Source organism: Eucyclogobius newberryi, unplaced genomic scaffold (assembly GCF_026437365.1).
Source record: "Eucyclogobius newberryi isolate DKJ021-1_F unplaced genomic scaffold, fEucNew1.0.hap1 SCAF_16, whole genome shotgun sequence".
NCBI classification, from domain to species: Eukaryota; Metazoa; Chordata; class Actinopteri; order Gobiiformes; family Gobiidae; genus Eucyclogobius; species Eucyclogobius newberryi.
In genome coordinates, this window is record NW_027315790.1 from 14,489,101 (window position 1) to 14,508,533 (window position 19,433).

Genomic DNA, 19,433 nt, shown 5'->3' on the forward strand with positions numbered 1-19,433 from the left:
TAAGAGTGGGTCGTTGTGTGGGTGGCTGGGTGAATGGGGAGGTTGAGCACCCGCACACACCCACTCAGGCAGGAGATGTCAGTGGAGGCAGGAAGAGGACCAGTGGGCGGAAGCTGAAAAAAAAAAAAGAATAACTAGGATCATGAGATTTCTTTGTTTAACAGGGGAATGGAATCCTCCCTCCTTTCCTCAGTCCCTCGGCGTCCTCCGTCTCTCTAACCACACACACAAGATTAACCCCGCCTCATTGATAATGCATGCAGGTGAAGCCGATCAATCAGCTGTGGTCAATAACCATCGATCGGCCGCTCAGACCTAGTGTGAGTTTTAACGAGGCTGACTGTCCGGTGCGGCGTGACAGGTTAAGCTGCCTGTTACCTCATTGGAGCAGCTTTTTTCCCCTCCTGAGACAGCTCATTTGAATATGTGCAAAAAAAAATGGAGCATAGAAAAATCCAATTAAACTCACACACTTCCTTAAGGGGTTTGAGGCAAGGTTTAAGCAGCACACACCTTTTAAATAACAAACATGTTGCAAAATTGAATAGTGAAGACACATACCTCGGATGCTCTTCAGAAGTGACACTGAAAAATGTATCCAATGCATTTTTAGGTGGATGAGTTCAACTTGAAAATGACACTTGCTCCCTCACAGCCAAACAGCTCCCTCTCTTTACTTGTCATGTTGTTTTATTCATTCAACCATGCCATTATTCATTCCTTCACTGTAAGACGAGCCCGGAACTAAAAAGGGGACAACTTTGAACTTGTGACAGAGGCTGTTGGCGACGTCACTTCTTCTCATTATGGCAATGTGCCCACTCTACCACACTGTAAAATGGGTGTGAGTCTGGAAATCAGCACCACATCTGACAATATGAAGACCTGTGAGTGAGAGACAGCCCCTTTTAACGAAGTGGGTTTGCGGAACGGAGCTAGCACCAGCAGGACACCAGTCAAACCATGCCGTGGGTGTTGTATTGTCTAATATAAAAAGGCTGAGTGGCAGTTATAGAGATTTGTAAGAAACTGTAATGAAAAAATTGATGAATCAACCGTTCAGAATTATATGGGCGCTCATTCTGCAAAACCAGGAGCACTTGTCTCATCTGAAGTGACTTTGAAAACAAAAGTGTCACAAAACATCACTGATAAATCATATTCAGCCTATACTGACTTACTTACAGGTGCACTTGGACAGTATGGATAGTAATACTTGTTTGAAATAATCAGGATTTTAATTATGAGACAAATAATCGTGATTATCATTGTCAAGCAGCCCTTGAAGTAACTACAGTAGTATGTGAAACTATTTCCTGTTTGATTTTCTTTTCAATGTCGGTCAGCTTAAATCCTGTTGAAATCACTCCCAAGAAGTCTCTCTCTGAATAAGATATGTACTACAGCATCTCCATGGTTACTTTTGGTTGAAGATGGACTTAAACACCTAAATAAAGTCCAGTTCACATTGCCATTGCACTAGTTTCTACATCGAGGGTTCACATTTTAAAGTCATGCCTTTCTCATTCCTATTGATAGAAATGAAAGTACCAAAGTTCTCCCCGATGTCACACAGACGTGATGAGTGCACCTGGACACTCACATCATCCCACTCTGTCTATAGACTTTTCATTTTCACATTCTCTGTACCTTTTTCTCCCTCTCCCTTATTCCATGTCTGTGGAGTTGTCTCCGGGCTCCATCACAAGGCACGTGTGTGGGAGGTGAAGCCATGGGCGTTCAAATTAGAATTAATTAAGCGTGTGGTGTGGGAGGCGGGCATGTGCGCCAAATGTGTGTGTCCCCACGAGTCTGCAACTTTTTCTGCTTGAGCTGCGGACTCCTATACATGAAGGTATCCGAAATAGAGATGGCTTTAGTTCGCAGCCTCGGGGCAACCTGTTGTATCTGCTCATTCTCTCACTTCCCCGAGTGGGCGAGCGGGCAATCTGTTCCCATCGAGTTTGAGCTTTTCTTTTCACATCTGGACTCTCACAGAAGCTGAAATATTCAATAGTTTACAGGCCTCGCAGATATTAGACTATTCACAAGTGGAGCGTTGTAATGAGGCAAAGTAATGGATCACTTACTTTGCGTGGTAAAAAAACATGTACATATTAAATGGAAGTAAAAAGTAGTGCATAATAAATACTGCTCATTGTTCATTGTTTCTTAGCTTTTACGTTATATTCTTATCAGTATAAAGAGAATCTGGTATTTAACTGATATTCAATTGGATGTTCTTTTTCTCTAAAGAACAAAAGGGAACAAAATGAACCACTGAGTATAGTAAAAAGGGAAATGACCAGGCACATTGACATTCAAACTATATGTGGGTACTTGATGTAACATCAATCACTTTAAATAACTTTCTAAATATATTATATTTCAAAATACACCTTAACAGTGCACGATAATGTTTTCTTTGAATCACACAGTTTATTTTAGAATTAAGCCGTGTTAGATTTCTTTGTTCATTCATTCATTTTCTACCGCTTTTGCATTTGAGGGTGGTGGGCGAATGGAGCCTTTCCCAGTGACTTTGGGCCTCAGGCGGGGTCACTCTGGACCAGCTTGTCATTCACTTCTTTTTTACTATTTTTACAAAAAACACTCTTGACTGTTACACTTTTGTTCCACAAAAGTTGAGTCACTTGTGCCAGAGAAAGTTGGTGTTGGCATAAAGATAAGTTCTTTACTAAAATCACACGGTTGAGTCTTAAAAATGATATAAGAAGTTTTATGCTGTAATCTTTCTAAATGTTGTCCACATATTTACACTTTATTTTTTTATTATTTTTTTTGTACCGTATATTGTTACACCACCCTAAACAGGGCGTTACATCCCAAATGTGCTTTTCTCTAGTATTTGTAATTTAACCTTTTTTTTAATCTTTATTAACATTATTGGATTGAGTAAGAATGAACCGTTCTAAATATCCAACTATATACATATATCAAACTTCATAAACAGGAGCATCATTATTATAGCAATGATATGGTTAAATGTTGATCAAAACGTTTAATTGCTGGCAACGTAAGAGCAAACAATGTCAAAAGTGAATAAAAGAGCCGTGGAACAACCCGATATGCTGCTGGTTCCCTAAATCCATTGCTTTAAAACTGTAAACTATTTGAGATGTGACGACTGACACAACCCTGAGCACTATTTTCATAACATATGTTTGTCATACAATCTGTATTTCTGCGTCGCTTTGGCACAAATCTTCAAAACAAAGTCATACATGTGAATTTGGAGCATTTCTTTCTAACCTGTCAATTTCACATTCAGATCAAATGACAATGGATGTTTCAATGACAAGTCTGAGAATCCCCTGCTGTGCCCTGGTAGCCCCACCTGCTGTGCCCTGGTAGCCCCACCTGCTGTGCCCTGGTAGCCCCCCCCCCTGCTGTGCCCTGGTAGCCCCCCCTGCTGTGCCCTGGTAGCCCCCCCCCCTGCTGTGCCCTGGTAGCCCCCCCTGCTGTGCCCTGGTAGCCCCCCCTGCTGTGCCCTGGTAGCCCCCCCCTGCTGTGAGGGCTATTACACACAGTGCTATCTTACTATCAATTGTTCTGACATGGTCCAATGAGAATGACCTCGCTCCAGTGCTGCCATGGCTCCCTGACGATGAGGGCAGTCACACATATTATCATGTGCAAATTGCTCAAAGCTTCTTCTTCTCAAGATTTTTTACCACATTTCCCCCCACTTTCTAGTGATACATGTACAACCAGTAATGCACAATACAGCACATCCAACTTCTCACAACTGAGCCAATTCCTTTTATTTCAAACACGATGGGAAGGATCCTGGAAGCTTCTTATGCCCGATTCTTCATACACCGTCCTTCAAGTCTGGTCACCTCTCGCTCCGTTGCGCTTCCAGTCAAACTCAAACAGACAGATTAGTTTATTTGCGTCCGAATCTGAGGTTTGAGTTTTCACCCACCCCCTATCTCCGCCCTGTACTTGCAAATATTTTTGAAATTCAGACTCAAAAACAAGTGAAAATCTGCTGCTTGTTAAAGTATTATGATGTCACTAGTAAAAGGCGGCCAGTGTTCCTGTTTCTATGATTAATCTGTCTTATGTGATGAATGCTGCAGTTTATAAGTAAGAAAATGTAAAATATGATACCAGATAACGTGTGACATGTCATCAAAAGACCCATATAAATTGTAGTCATATTTTGAGTGTAATAAAGACACAGAGGATGTCTGAAGTGCTCTCAGGTGACCGCTTTAATTGGGTTTTGTTGGCGTGACAGAGGCTTTATTGCTTGTTCAAGGTGTTGGAAGCTCGCAGTCTCCTAAGTGTTTGTAAAGAACCATCTGGGACCTGGGCGGCTTGGCTCCGCTCGTCTCATCTGTCGTCTTCATGCAGCCTTTCGCGTTTGGAAGCATCATGAAATTCTCTGTAGATTCAGGTAGAGTTTTCTTGCTGTTGTTCCAAGCCGATCACATGGGCCATTAATTGGAAGCCTTTATCTCTGCTCATGAAACCAGTAACATCACAGACGACTTAACTTTTCTTCATTCACTGTTGAGTCGTGTAATGGCTTGTTCAAAGTAAAATGATTGTGGATTTGGGTTGATTTCAAAGTGGATTACTGCTTTCGTTCGTGAGCACTGATCTTATACCATGCTAATGTGTGTCTGGCACTCTCAGTGTTACCTACCACCTTTGCTAAACGAAGACTGTGTGAAGAATGACTCAAGCTACAAGGGTTTTATGGGAAAATAAATGATGGCTTTTTGGATTTTAGTATGTACTAAGACACGCATATATTTGATCTAAAGTAGACAGGGGCAAACAGGGTTGTTTTATAGTTTGAATGGAAATGTGTGTTTGGTTTGCTTAAACATATGTCCATGACCCAACAGTGCTAAAGATAAATATATTTAATAAAGAGGAGTTATTGGATCATTTCACATGATACTTCTGAATTCCTCAAAAAATGAATACAGCACAAAGCCTGTTCAACTTAAAGCAGCATTGCATGAGATTTCTACAATCTCTTGCTTTTATTTTAGTTTATTTTCATGGCTGAAGTTTTGCACATGTGGCAATTGTTGCAATAATAGGCTTTTTATAATGTTTACAGGGTAATATACAATAGGATACTTAAAATTCCTCTTTTTTGTATTGAAATGTTTTCATTTCTGAGTTATAAACGTACACCGTGGGAGATCTTAAATTGTCTGTCCTCATCTACTTTTCCCCTCTAATCAGACCCGTCCTGAAGCGTGCATACCAGATCTTAGCCAGAGAAGGGACGCAGTGAGTGGTTGCTAAATGCTAAATGGTAAAAGGGTCCAGGTGCTTTGGAGAGAGCAGCAGAGGTAGCATCTGCTTATCCACACCAGGTATTCCAAATATGAAATATTCATTATGAATCCTGGGAGCACACGGGCATTGGAGAGTGTCCCGAGGCTGTGTACATCTATATGCAGTTGGAGCTCCGCGTGTGCGCCTACATAAACGACTATTTGAGTTCCAGTGTGGCTGTTGTCAAGGCAGTGTGACTAATTCCTGCAAGTCAGCTCAGATTAGTGTTGCTCAGTGTATGGCAGCCAGACAAAAATAATGATTTAGCTGGCTATAAACTCTGTGAATGAATATATTTTAGGATTGGGACTTGTATTGCGTTTGTTGAACCCTCACAAAATGTCCCAAATGTATGTATTGCCATGACACAAAGGTAACATAATGCAAATACAGGCAATTCAGGGTACTCTAATACTGTGCCAGACCAAGGAATAGATTATTACTATTATTCTGATATAATACTAACCATTTTGAGCATGAATTCACTAAGCTTGTCCTGTTTAGAGTGATGAAGCTCACCATGGAACATATTTAAGAGTGTTTTCTGCAGTTGATGATTTTGGAAACTGGATCAAAGAGGTGCAAGTTGCAAAAATGTCCTGTACTGAAGAGGAAGGACTCAAAATATGTCTGCCAGCAAACTCTGGATCCAAAATCAAAAACAAAATTCTAACTTTCTGATGTTATTTTTGCAATTACTTGATGGTGAAAGTTGGAACATCTTGACGTAGACCAACTAAACCATTCGTGTATCACACTTTCCATAGAAGTACAGCTTAGGCCACTGTCAGGGGGAGAGAATTTGCAAATGGCGTCGAGTACATCCCCGACAACAGTAATGTGGGCTGGAAATCACTCAAATCTGTTTCAAATGAATGGAGCGAAAACTTGAATCAGACAGGATACTCGTCTTTCAAGTAACTGCCAAATTTGTGTCACATTACAGCTCCGAACTTGGCTGTCAAACTCCACTAATGATTCATGCGTGCGCTGACACAAACTGTACAGTATGTTTGGATCAGTAGTTCACTTGTCTTGTTAAAATCAGACAGACTTAGAAGACGCTCATGTAATTGCATCAAAGAGTGTTATTTTATGAGACATGTAAAAAAAAAAAAAAACACACACACACAAAAACATGTCATTGCTGTGGATCTGTTCGCTGTCTGCTGTCTCAGATGAACTGGCAGGACAACAACAGTGACACGGCAGCTGGTGTATACTGAACCGTTTATTTGTGGGCTCCAGTTTGAGTTGGTTCTCTGACTTGGGCACAGTTTGTACGCGAACATGGCACTACATTTAGTAAAAAAAAGTTGTGTTGGCATCCAAAATATTTGAAAAACGGAATTCATGCGAGTTTCATCCCCTATCCATGTTGATATGTGTGAAATAACACGAAGCAAAACGTATTCGTACTTACAACAGGGTTTGTTACAGCAGCAAATTATAAGTGTAGACTCATTTTTACTGTAATTATCACCCAAATGCCCATTTTCAGCAAGCATGTGTGCCATCATGGGGCAGTCAGGGGCCCATCTTCATATCTTGAGCTGTTTGGTGTCTTAGATGGAGGATTTTTACGTTTCACTGTGACTGGAGCAGCGTCAGGTGCACATACTCCTGCCAGTGATTCATTTTTGTATCTCAGAAATCCCATATTGAGACTCGAGCTGTTATTTGGCATTTACCTGTGTTTGGAAAAAAGTCACTGTAAACACTTCGGATCCAAACAAATCAGATCATGTGATCAGGAAGGCCCTCTACACATTCATTCATCCAACTCATTGAAAACACAATATTTATGAATGAAAATCAATAGTCGTTTCTATGTTATGGGTGTTTTTTACTGCAGGTAAAATCAATAAAAGGGCACGTTCATATCTCTTTAATGAATGATAAGAAAAAATCATGGCTGTTTATCTGCTTGAATTAGCTCATTGATTCCTATAAAGCGGCCACAAACACGAGGACATGGCGCCACCTCCACTGGTGGTATCAGCTTAATATTTAATGAACTCTTAAGTCTAATGGATTTAGACTCTTTTACTTTACCAGCATTTCTCTTACACGTTATTGACTCACAATAACGTATAACATGTAAGAGTAAATTGCATGATGAAAGTCTTGAACAAACAATTACTGTACCACAAACATTAGCAGAGAAACATTCTTGCTATTATTAAAGAATGGTTAGTCTAATCGACTGGTGATCCATGAAAGTTCTCTCTGAAAGCTTGCATAACTTTTTGAATGCTGACTTGTAGAGTAAGCCTGTGTCCTCTTCCCACAGATGGCGTCTCGATTTGAGTCATAATGGATTGGATTTCTCTCTTGACCTTTGATCGAAAATTTTAAAATCATTACACTCAGTGTTTGGTGAGAAAAGAAAATGCTATTGCAATAGCACGGCTCCGAAGTGTGCAAGAGGCGCCATGAAAGTGTCAGAGATGAGCTCCACTGGGGTTCACGTGTAAGTTTGCTCAGTGGGAGTGACCTACATCCACATTTTTCAATCCACACAGTTATTTCATTTCATTTCAGAGCACAATGGCACATGGGTAGTTTTGCTAAATGCAGCCAATATCCTGTCCAACCTGTCACATAGATTTAAAAATATGTATATGTTCAATTTCCCACTAAAACTAAAGTCTGGTGGCATAAAAGTAATAACTACAGGAGCGATGCAGTAGTCAACTATATTGGGTTAGAATCCATCCATTTTCTACCGCTTGTTCCCTTTCGGGGTCACCTATCCCAGTGACTTCGGGCCTTAGGCGGGGTACACCCTGGACAGTGGCCAACTTGTCGCAGGGCCAACACAGAGACATAACAGACATTACATTCACTCTCCAGGGCCAATTTAGAGTCACCAATTTTACCTAACACATTCATGTCTTTGGACGGTGGGAGGAGCCGGAGAACCCGGAGAGAACCCACGGTAACACGGGGAGAACATGCAGACTCCACCCAGAGAGATCATGTGATGTTGGTCTGGTCCAGGAATCAAACCCATGATCTCCTTCTTGGGAGGCAAGAGCGCTAAACGCCTTTGCCACCGTCTACAATTTTTTTTCTTTTCCACTTTCCCCCAATTCAATTATTACCTGCTCAGAGCAGTGCTTTATTCATAATGTGAAACATATATTGAGGCCCTTTATGTTTCATGTTACAGTGATTTTCAATATACATAGTTATTTAGTGTAATAACGACTATATATATGGATTTGTACAGAATTGCATAGCAGACAATATTACCTGTAACTTAGCTTGAATCGGATATCATCAATCCGCATGATTCTGTTCAATTCAACATTTAGCGATTTACCTTTGATATACAGAACCTATTTGTTTGCAATTTGATTTAAAGGTACGCTTTTCAGGTCGGGGGTCTGCAACCTGCTTTACCCAGAATGTCCCACACTAAACTCTATATCCACGGAGCTGAGCAGGTGACGCAACCAGACCAAGTTACAGTCATGTTTTTCGAGTCGTTTGGGCCTATTTGAATAATTGCACGACAGATAAGTTACTGCTGTGGAACTCTAGTCTCCACACGTGACATGTTCATGTTCCTGTAGCATGTTCAGAAATCACCGCAAACCTTAAAACTGACCATGAGCTTTCCAGTTCTTATGTCTTCAATCTGCACTTCATCCAGGCTTTTAATTGCAGCGAGTTTAGAAATGTGTCTGATTAATGAACACTTGTCAAGTTAATTGGATGCAAATTATTCACACACAGATGCTTAATAGAGCTAGTGACTCTCATACACACACACACACACACATACACACACACACACACACACATACACACACACACACAGACACACACACTCACACACACACAGACACACACACACACACACACACAGACACACACACACACACACACACACACAGACACACACACACACACACAGACACACACACACACACACACACACAGACACACACACACACACACACACACAGACACAGGGTTACAGTTTTTTGAGGTCATGCCATTTAAAGAATAAAAACAGTTTATTAAATGGCTGGAAGCAGTATAAACTTAAAACAAAAGTTCAAAACATATGAAAGTCCTATTGCAGTGAGTTTTATTTTGGCTACAAAGCACTTTATCTTTACAATTGCGAGATAGGGCCAATGCCTGTTGTGTTATGTAAACGGCTGCGGCTCACAACACTTCATTATCGGTGGCATATGTGGAACAAGGTGCTGCACATTGACATGAGAGTCACAGTCAATGTGAGTGACAGCGTCTGCTAACGGGAAAGTGTGTGATAACATCTGTCTGGAGGAGACACTATGGAACAGATACAAGGACATGAGTTGCTCAATAAGGAATTTAAATTGTAAGTTTTACGTTTTAAGGACCCTGGGATGACAAGCTGAGAGTGGAGCAAATAAAGAATATAACATTTTATTTTGTCATTTCTACATTTTGGTCACGTTATTTTTGATGTGTGTAATTCAAAAACGAAACAGTTGGATCAGAGATGTCTAAGTGAATTGGTTCATCGATAATTGTAATTACTCTGGTCACAATAACTAAAAAGAACAACAACAACAACAACAACAACAACAACAACAACTGATACACAACATAAATTGAAGCAAAATTAAGTAATTTCAATTCAATCTATAATCTATATTAATCTATTAATCACAGTAATCTAAACCCCAAAATGTGCGTCAACCATAAAATGGATTTTATTTCAATTATCAGGAAAAACAAAGGATTTGAAAAACACGTTTAATGCAAAAAGGTGAAATATCCAAGTAAATTCAAGATTCTGCGGCTCAATTTTATGGAGTGAAAATTTCGCACTCTGAAGAGTTTCTTTCTTGACTATTGTGGGATGGAATGCATTGGTTTTGCGCACACATATTTCTATATAAACATCGCAGTCCTGACAAGTTAAATCCTGAAGTTTCCACTCTTCTCTGCTCATTCCTCATGTCCCAGTGTCACCAGTGCAGGGCTCTGTGGAGCTCCATCATAACTCAATAACCTCATTCATTCATTCAAGCACTTATCAGAATGACTGATTTACTGTCAGCTCTCAGCACTGAAGTTTATACCTCATCGTTCTGCAAAGTTTACCATTCATCACGTATAATTTCTCTCTCTTCTGATTTGATGATATTTACCTAGTGAATATCTCCTGGCTACTAGCAGAAGAATGCTCATTATTTCTAACCTCTAACTGAAAGGTGAACTCAAGTTCTTCCAATAAGGCACATGTGCTTTGGGAGAGTGGTATGTACATTTCTAGGAAAACGCCTGATTGGAAAGAAAACAAAAATACCATGCAGTCTGTACACTAGATCATACTTCCATTATGACGATTGTTTTTATATTTTTATTGTATGGGCTCAGGATAATGCCAAACTGGTAGAAATATACAAAAACAGACTAAAAGTTTGTGGTAGGAGTGCTACAAGTTACAAACTGAGACTTAGTCACCTGTTTTCTGGCTTGCAGACATTTGCTGTATTGATTATCAGGACTTGGAACTGACACAAATAGTCCACTGGCTTATGGCCTGGACTATGGGCTCAGTTATTAGCATACAGTCGACTTGTATGAATCAGTGAGTAACATGATTATACTGAAATTTGGGTCTCCTCCCTTGTTACTTTCCCACATCAAACGGAGTTTGACTTTGAAAAGGCAAAGCCAAATTGTCCCAGTCACAATGACGTGTATTGTGTCTCAAACTGTGTCTTCCTCCATGTGCCCACGGATTTTTAAAGCAGTGCGTGATTTCAAAGTCTCTGTGGTCTTCATTAGCTTCCGACTTCAAATAGCAAGAGAAAGGAGAATACAGTTGAGAGGAGAGGTGGGGATAGAAAAGGACGGAGAGATTAACACTTGGATGTCATGGTGAGGGGATCTCGCACATGACGCGGGTGAGAGGGGAACTGTTTGAGAGACGTCACCTGTTGGCACATAAATGCACAGAATTAATGAGGCGTGAGCTCTAAATATGGACAGCTATAATTACCATGCGGTTCAAACTGATAATCACCACAGCTTACAGTTCGGCTGAAATGGATATTCAAGTAAATGCAAAGGCTAAATGTTTAATGCTAACGCTCTTGTCTAATACAACGTTCAAATGCAGAAGTATCACCACGTTACAGGAACATTTCCTTGCCTGGCCCTTAAACATGATCTGTGGCAAAACGACCGCAAAACAACATGGTTTTGTTAACCTCATGCATTTTTAATTGGAAGAGGTTCAATATTTAATGGTTTTGGAGCTGCAAAACTATTATGGTTTCAATTTCGAGGAAGATCTAGCGTCTTAAAAGTTTCAATGTCTCGCCCTTATTTCCTATATCATTATATTGTACTGTTGAAATATATTGAGTAATGAATTCATAGAAGTCGATGTTTGTCCAAGTTTGTCCAATAATTGGTTGTTATTTATCTGTCACAAATATTTCCATATAGAAATCATGTAATATAAATGTAACAACAGTCCTGCAGGGGGGATTTTATTGTGTATAATGTTATTTGCCTCGCCCGTTCCTCATGCCATTCTCAAATCCTCCCTTGCCCACTGACAACACGTAATAGCACGTTGTCAGTCCCAAACCCGACTAGACACGGGCACTGCTGCTCCTTGTTTGCTTGAAATGAATGGCACATAATGACTTACTGTCCAATGTGTTGTTGTCACTTGAACTTGATTGATTTACATATTGTTGTTTGATGCATTGTGTTATAACTTGTGGGAAACACGCAATTCAACAATGACGAGCAACTTCTGAAGAAGATGAGTGGTAATGTAGGTATTAAAGGTGCACTAAGTAACTTTTCTGGTATAGAGGGACAGGCATGTCTCTATGGAAGTGTGGTGTTAAGATAAGATCACTTTTATCTGTGTCCCACAAAGGAGGAAATTCCAGTGTTACAATGCACAGTTCCCATCCATTCAACTCCAGGTGTTCTTATTGCTCAAAATACCTTCAAAAACATATATTCTTACTCGCCTCTCCACAGATCTGTCCTGTAACTGGCCTGGTGTCATCAAGATCTTTAAGTAAAGTGAGACATATTTTGCTTTTTTTAGTTACTTGCCGTAGTATTTGAAAGAGATATTTTCAAACATTTTGTTATTTGTAATCTGCAATATTGATCTAAGCTGCATAATAATAGATACAGCTCTAATGACTTCCTGTTCGAAACTGCAGAACTAATAAGCCCTTCAAACATGACATTTCCCTGTAGAAAACAGTGGATTGTGGCTATATGACATTTTAGAAACCGGAATTCTTAAATACTGTGGTATTTGAGAATACTTGAATATTTGAGAAAGATGAGGCAGCAGAATGGAGTTTCTGTGATAAAATGTGAATATATGATATATTTCTGTGATGTATTTTATCTGCATAATAGTGATATTTTATTTGCATCATTAGTCTAAGAGAAGAACGGGTGTGTGACAAACTGGATTTGTGAAGGGGTCGTAAAGATGGGCCAAAGGATGTTTACCCTAGGGGGGTGATAACCCAGAGGAGTCTGGGTAATGTTTACCCAAGGCTTGATCTCTACGGAAAAATACCAAGTGCCTTGATGTGAGGCTGACCAATGAGAAATGTGACCCGCCTATTCCAGAATATCTAATAAAACCAACCAGCATGGGAAAAAAGGGGGTGAGACGCGGGGGTGAGACGCAGGAGGGTCAGCCAGGCTCCTTACAACGGCCTGGCTGACACAGTCCCCGCGTTTTCTCCCATGCATGCCACACAAATGTCTGATGTTTCTGTGTCGTTTCATATTCTAAGTTGAATTGTGTTCTCGATGTGTTACGGAATAGCATCTGTGTATTGTTTGATTCCATGACATTTTCACAGTTTACCCTTTTTTTTTACGTGTTATTATCGCGTATTATCTCGTACCTACAACAACTCACTGTATGACACATTGCGTATTATCTCGTACAGTCCGTATAATCGCTTAACGTTACCGTAAACCCAATAACAAAGTACAGGAATGAGGGTGGAGATAGGGGGAAGGTGAAAACTGATTTTCGGGGAATTCTGGCCTCAGTTGCAGAACACTACTTGATTACTCAAACAAACACGAATCAATCAAAATACAACTTTGAGGAAACGAATGATGAATATAACATTAATTGGATTCTATACCTTTTGTGTTGATCTGAAATGGTTTTATCTGTCTCTTCTGGTCATTCTTGAGAGGAAAACTGGCTGATGACGCTGTTTGATTTGTGAATTGGTGTCATTAATCGATCAGTGATGTTTGCCATGTTTATTGTACTCAGTAAATATCCACAGAGTCATTATGTCAACACCTTTTATCTCTCTATCTGATGACTTTTAAATATCGGGCACACATTTAGCTTCATGACTTCTGCACTTTCTGCCCGTTAAGTAGAATATTAATGTACAGTAGTCTCATTATATTTCTTAACGCTTTTAAGAGAATTGCAGGAGATGTAAGAGAAGACATAATGAATAAGAACGTAATTGTCAGTGTGGTTATAAAAGTCGTACATTATTTATAGCTATCTCAGCAGGGGGACGTGTTTTGGCAGGGTTTCATTTTCTAAATCTTGGACATAATCCACACTTTATTCTATTGCAGTATTCTGAATTAGACAGTTTCCATTATGTTAAATTCAATTCACAGAGAATATGTTTCATTTTATTTTTCATTCGTAGGCAAGTGTAATATTATTTTTGTTAGGATTTATTATGTATCGGAGAAAAATGTACCTCAATCAGTTATCTACAATAAGCAAAGGATTTATGCCAGATACTTCTATGGGCTTCAGAGCATTTTGAGTTTTGGCTGCATGTGTCAAACTCATGATTTCCTGCACCAAAGACGTGGGCACAACCAACACTGTTTTAGTCATCCACTCCTCCGCACGTGCTACTAGTTATTGCTCTGGTTGGTGATTGTTTTTAGGGATTGACCGTGTCCGATATGGATTTTTTTTCAGCTGATACCAGTATCTAATATTTGTCCTGCTGTTGTGGGCGATAACCTTTATTTGCCAATTGATGTCCATCCATCCATTTTCTACCGCTTGTTCCCTTTCGGGGTCGCGTGTGACTGGAGCCTATCCCAGTGACTTTGGGCCTTAGGCGGGGTGCACCCTGGACAGTGGCCAACTCGTCGCAGGGCCAATTGATGTCAACGCCCTGAAATGAAAGTTGTACTAAAATTCTCAAATGACCTTTTCACATGTGATTTCTCAGATATTTTATTATTTGTTGCACGTTTTATGATGATTGTGTTTATGATGGTATCTGAAGCGCCAATGAACTTACTACATACTTATTACATACTAAATCTGTTGCCTGATCCAAATCCATCTCTGACCACTGCTTCATAGTCTTTGGCTCGCTTTAATACAACACTTTTAACACTCTTCTTTCATCCGTGTTTGAGTTCGCCACTTAAAGCAAATAGAGTGTCATAGTTATTTGCATATATTTTTGTTATAGTTCATGAATATTTCCTGTTTAGCTCGAAACATAGGCAAAGAGCATGTTTGACGAGTTCAACCGATTTGATACACGCTGAAGTACAAAGCAGCGTTGAATTATGTATTTCTCATGAATTAATCATTGGTTTCAGTCGTTAAAGATGTGGAAAAGCCCAGCACTTGTGACGTACTGGCCAAAAACTTAAAGAGTAAGATAGAAAAAGACAATGTTGAAAATATTTGTGGACAAGCTGTGGGTTTGACATTTGTGTTTTTCAGATGCCTGGACGTTTCGGGTCCTGAGAGCTTTATATTCTTCTTCAGTGTGTTCTGAGAGAGTGCTAATAAAAAGGCTGCCATTTGCACACACATGAAACAAACTTTGATGCACTTTACTGCCGTCAGAAAAGAAGGTCGGACTATTGTTCAAACGGAAAGCTCAAGGATGAAGATAAAGATAAAACTTGCAGGGCAGAGGAATAATGCGCTATAGACATATGTACTCCATCGTTCACACATGAGAGGTATGTTTCTCATTCGCTCATACAGAAAGCCCTGGGCTGATTCACACACTTAACAAATGTGTGTGAAAAGAATCCATAACTTAATCATACTGACAGAAACACACTTCGACAGGACTCTCAAAGTAAACAAAACAAGGAGAGGAAACAAGAAAATAAAAATAGGTGATACATGACGGAGGTATCGACAAAACATCGATACTAAGGTTTTCTGCATCTATATTTGTTTTTATACTGTATTAGTTCAAGCTGGAGTGGTGAGAACCAAGGTAAAGTTATTTATCAAATCAAATCAATTTATTTTTGTAAGGCCCAAAATCACAACAACAGTCGCCTCTGAGGGCCACAGGGAGAAATGAATCAACAATGTCTGTGGTGGCGATGGAGTCAGACAATGTCTGTGGTGGCGAGGGACAATGTCCCAGGGTCCTCTGTCCTTAGACTCTCCTTCTCGGCCAGGAAAAACTACAAAAAAAAACCTCTTTGGGAAAAAAGCGTAGAAACCTGGAGGAGTTCCAGTGAAGGAGAGATCCGACTCTCACAGACGGACAGACGGACACGAGGAGACTGGAGCTGGACCCACTCTTCAGGCAGATGAGGGACCGACTGAGGCGAACTGGACCCACTCTTCAGGCAGATGAGGGACCGACTGAGGCGAACTGGACCCACTCTTCAGGCAGATGAGGGACCGTCCACACAGGGCAGGGACCACTTCACCAGGGGAGGGACATCTGGGTCCACAGGTCCTCAGGAGTGAAAGAAAGAAAAAGAAGGCGGTGAACAGTTTGCAAGTGGAATTAAAAAATAAATATTGTTTGATAGCATAAGTAGTCAGAAGAAGAGGATAGTGCTCAAGCTGTCATACTTCCCTCAGGATAGTTACTCCTAGGGCAGCATAGCTAAAGCTGTGGGTTTATCTTTCTGTTCCTAACTACTCTGACCATAAGCGATTTCGAAGAGGAACGTTTTAAACCTGGACTTAAATGAAGAGACTGTGTCGGCATATTTAACATGGGTCGGGAGCTGATTCCATAACACAGGAGCTTGGTAGCTAAACGCTCTACCTCCTACAGTACTTTTAGAGACTCTTGGCACCACCAGAAGGCCAGCATTCTGAGAGCGAAGAGCTCTGTTTGGATGATATGGTTCTACAGCATCTTTGAGGTAGGATGGGGCCATGTCATTTATGGCTTTGTAGGTCAAGAGTAGAATTTTGAATTTGATTCTAAACTCGACAGGGAGCCAGTGAAGAGACTTCAGCACTGGCGTAATGTGCTCTCTTCTTTTTGTTCCTGTTAGTAATCTTGCTGCTGCATTTTGAACCAGTTGAAAGCGTTTTATGGAGCTTTTAGGACACGCTGCAAGCAGGGAGTTACAGTAGTCTAATCTAGTCGTTACAAATGCATGGATAAGTTTTTCGGCATCACTTTTAGGCAGGATTCTTCTGATTTTGGCGATGTTGCGCAAATGGAAATAGGCTGTTTTACAAGCTTGATTTATATGAGCTTTAAATGAGAGCTCCTGGTCAAATAAGACTCCAAGGTTTCTTGCAGTAGAACTGGAGGCTACACTGACATTGTCCAGTGTGATTATCTGCTCAGATAGAGCATCTCGTAGATGCTTAGGGCCAAGCACAATGACCTCGGTTTTTTCAGGGTTAAGAAGCAGGTAGTTTAGTGTCATCCAGGTTTTTATCTCCTTCACACAAGTACTAAGTCTGTCTACTTGATCGCTCTGATCAGGTTTCATTGATAAATACAGCTGAGTGTCGTCTGCATAGCAGTGGAAGTTAATGCCATGCTTTCTGATAATGTTGCCTAATGGCAGCATATAAAGAGTAAACAGAATTGGACCGAGTACCGAACCCTGTGGCACACCGTAAATTACTTTAGAGCTTGGTGAGGAGCTCTGGTTTACATTAACAAATTGGTACCTATCAGATAAATATGATTTAAACCAGCTGAGGGCTGTTCCTCCAACACCTACATCACATTCTAACCTCTGCAGTAGAAAGTTGTGGTCGATGGTGTCAAACGCTGCGCTGAGGTCCAACAGAACCAGGATTGAGACCAGTCCATCGTCAGCGGCTAATAACAAATCATTTGTGACTTTAACTAGTGCAGTTTCAGTGCTGTGGTGGGCTCTGAACCCTGACTGGAAAACTTCAAATAAGTTATCATCCTGCAGGTGGCGACAAAGCTGTTTTACTACAACTTTTTCAAGGATTTTAGAGACGAAGGGAAGATTTGAAATAGGTCTGTAGTTTACCAATAGGTCGGGATCTAGATTAGGCTTTTTCAGAAGAGGTTTAATGACTGCATGTTTGAAGGACTGTGGAACATAGCCACTTTCAAGTGAAGTATTTATTATATTAAGAATAGGGTCTATAATTAGGGGAGGAATGTCTTTGAGGAGTCTGCTTGGAATGGGGTCTAGGACACAAGTTGAGCTTTTAGAGGACATAATGGCTGAAGTTATCTCTGCTTGATCAACAGCTGTGAACCTTTCTAAGTTTACAGGTGGATTTATATGGGACGTTAGATTTACAGCTTGGGCTAGTTCAGGGCTAATAGCGGGGGTAAGTTCATCTAATTTATCTCTGATTGTTTTTATTTTATTGTTAAAAAATAGGAGGAAATCATCAGAGCTAAGTGTAGCTGGGATTGAGGGCTCTACTGCATTGTGACAGTTTGTTAGCCTAGCTACAGTGCTGAAAAGGAATTTAGTGTTACTTTTGTTGACTTCTATTAGATTTGAATAATATCTGGTTTGGGCCTTACGCAGAGCCTGCTTATAGGACAGCAGGCAACTTTTCCATGCTTTTAGGGATTCTTCGGTGTGAGAGCGACGAAATAATCCCTCTAACTTTCTAACTTTTTGTTTATGTGAACGCAGTTCTTGGTTGTACCATGGGCGCGCTTTGGCCTAATGACCTTCTGTTTTAACGGCGCGACAACGTCAAGAGCAGACTTCAGAGAATTCATGGTCAAGTCGACACATTGATCACTTAAACTGGGACTAAAACTGTTCTCAGCAGGATCACATGACATGTCACTGAATATTGGCTCTATTATTTCTTTGAATTTTGAGATAGATTTTTCAGATATTGTCCTTTTCATTATAACTTTATTTTGTGGGACTGGATGATCTTTAAGAATAAACTGAAAGGTAATTAGGAAATGATCTGACAATATAGGGGTTTGAGGGAGGACAATGAGGTCACTAATCTCTGTTCCATACGTTAGGACAAGATCCAGAGTGTTCTTGTGAGTGTGAGTCGGTTTATTTACATTCTGAGTGAAACCAATGCTGTCTAACAAGGCGCTGAAGGCATTACTGAGAGCGTCATCACTCATGTTCACGTGGATATTAAAGTCTCCAGCTATAACTATTATACACTAAGTTTGATATAAAGTCAGAAAACTCTGTTAAAAACTCTGAGTAGGGACCAGGAGGTCGGTAGATAACTGTGAACAAAACTCCTTTTTGGTTTTTCATATTTGGACATGTGATTGACAGCATAAGGCTTTCAAATGAGTGAAATGCATTGTTAGTTTTAGGGCTCATGAGTAGGCTTGAGTGTGAGATCACTGCCACACCACCACCTCGGCCTGTGCTCCTGGCAGTCTGAAAGTTAACATGGGTGGGTGGGGTGGACTCATTTAGTCTGACGTAGTCGTCTTGTTGAAGCCACGTTTCAGTTAGAGCTAGAAGATCTATGTTATAGTCACTAATTAATTCATTAACTAAGAGCGATTTGGAGGAAATTGCTCTAATGTTTAGCAGTCCACATTTTACGTGTTTATTCATTTGTGTATTTGTGTCATTTGTGATTGTTATTTTCCTTAAGTTATTTGGTCTGACGCCTGAAATATTTTTTCTGAGATGTGACTTTTTGGCATTATTTGTACGAGGGACACGAGGGACACACACAGTCTCTATCTGTCTTGAATCTGAACACTTCACATGTAACAGAACGGGCGAGAGTTCAGCGACAGAGGAGCGTCTTAAACTGCTGCTCTGCGCCCAGGGCTCATCCCTAGATGGTCACTTAACACGACTAAGACTATCGGTCAAATTCCGAACTAATAGGGATGTACCCTCCG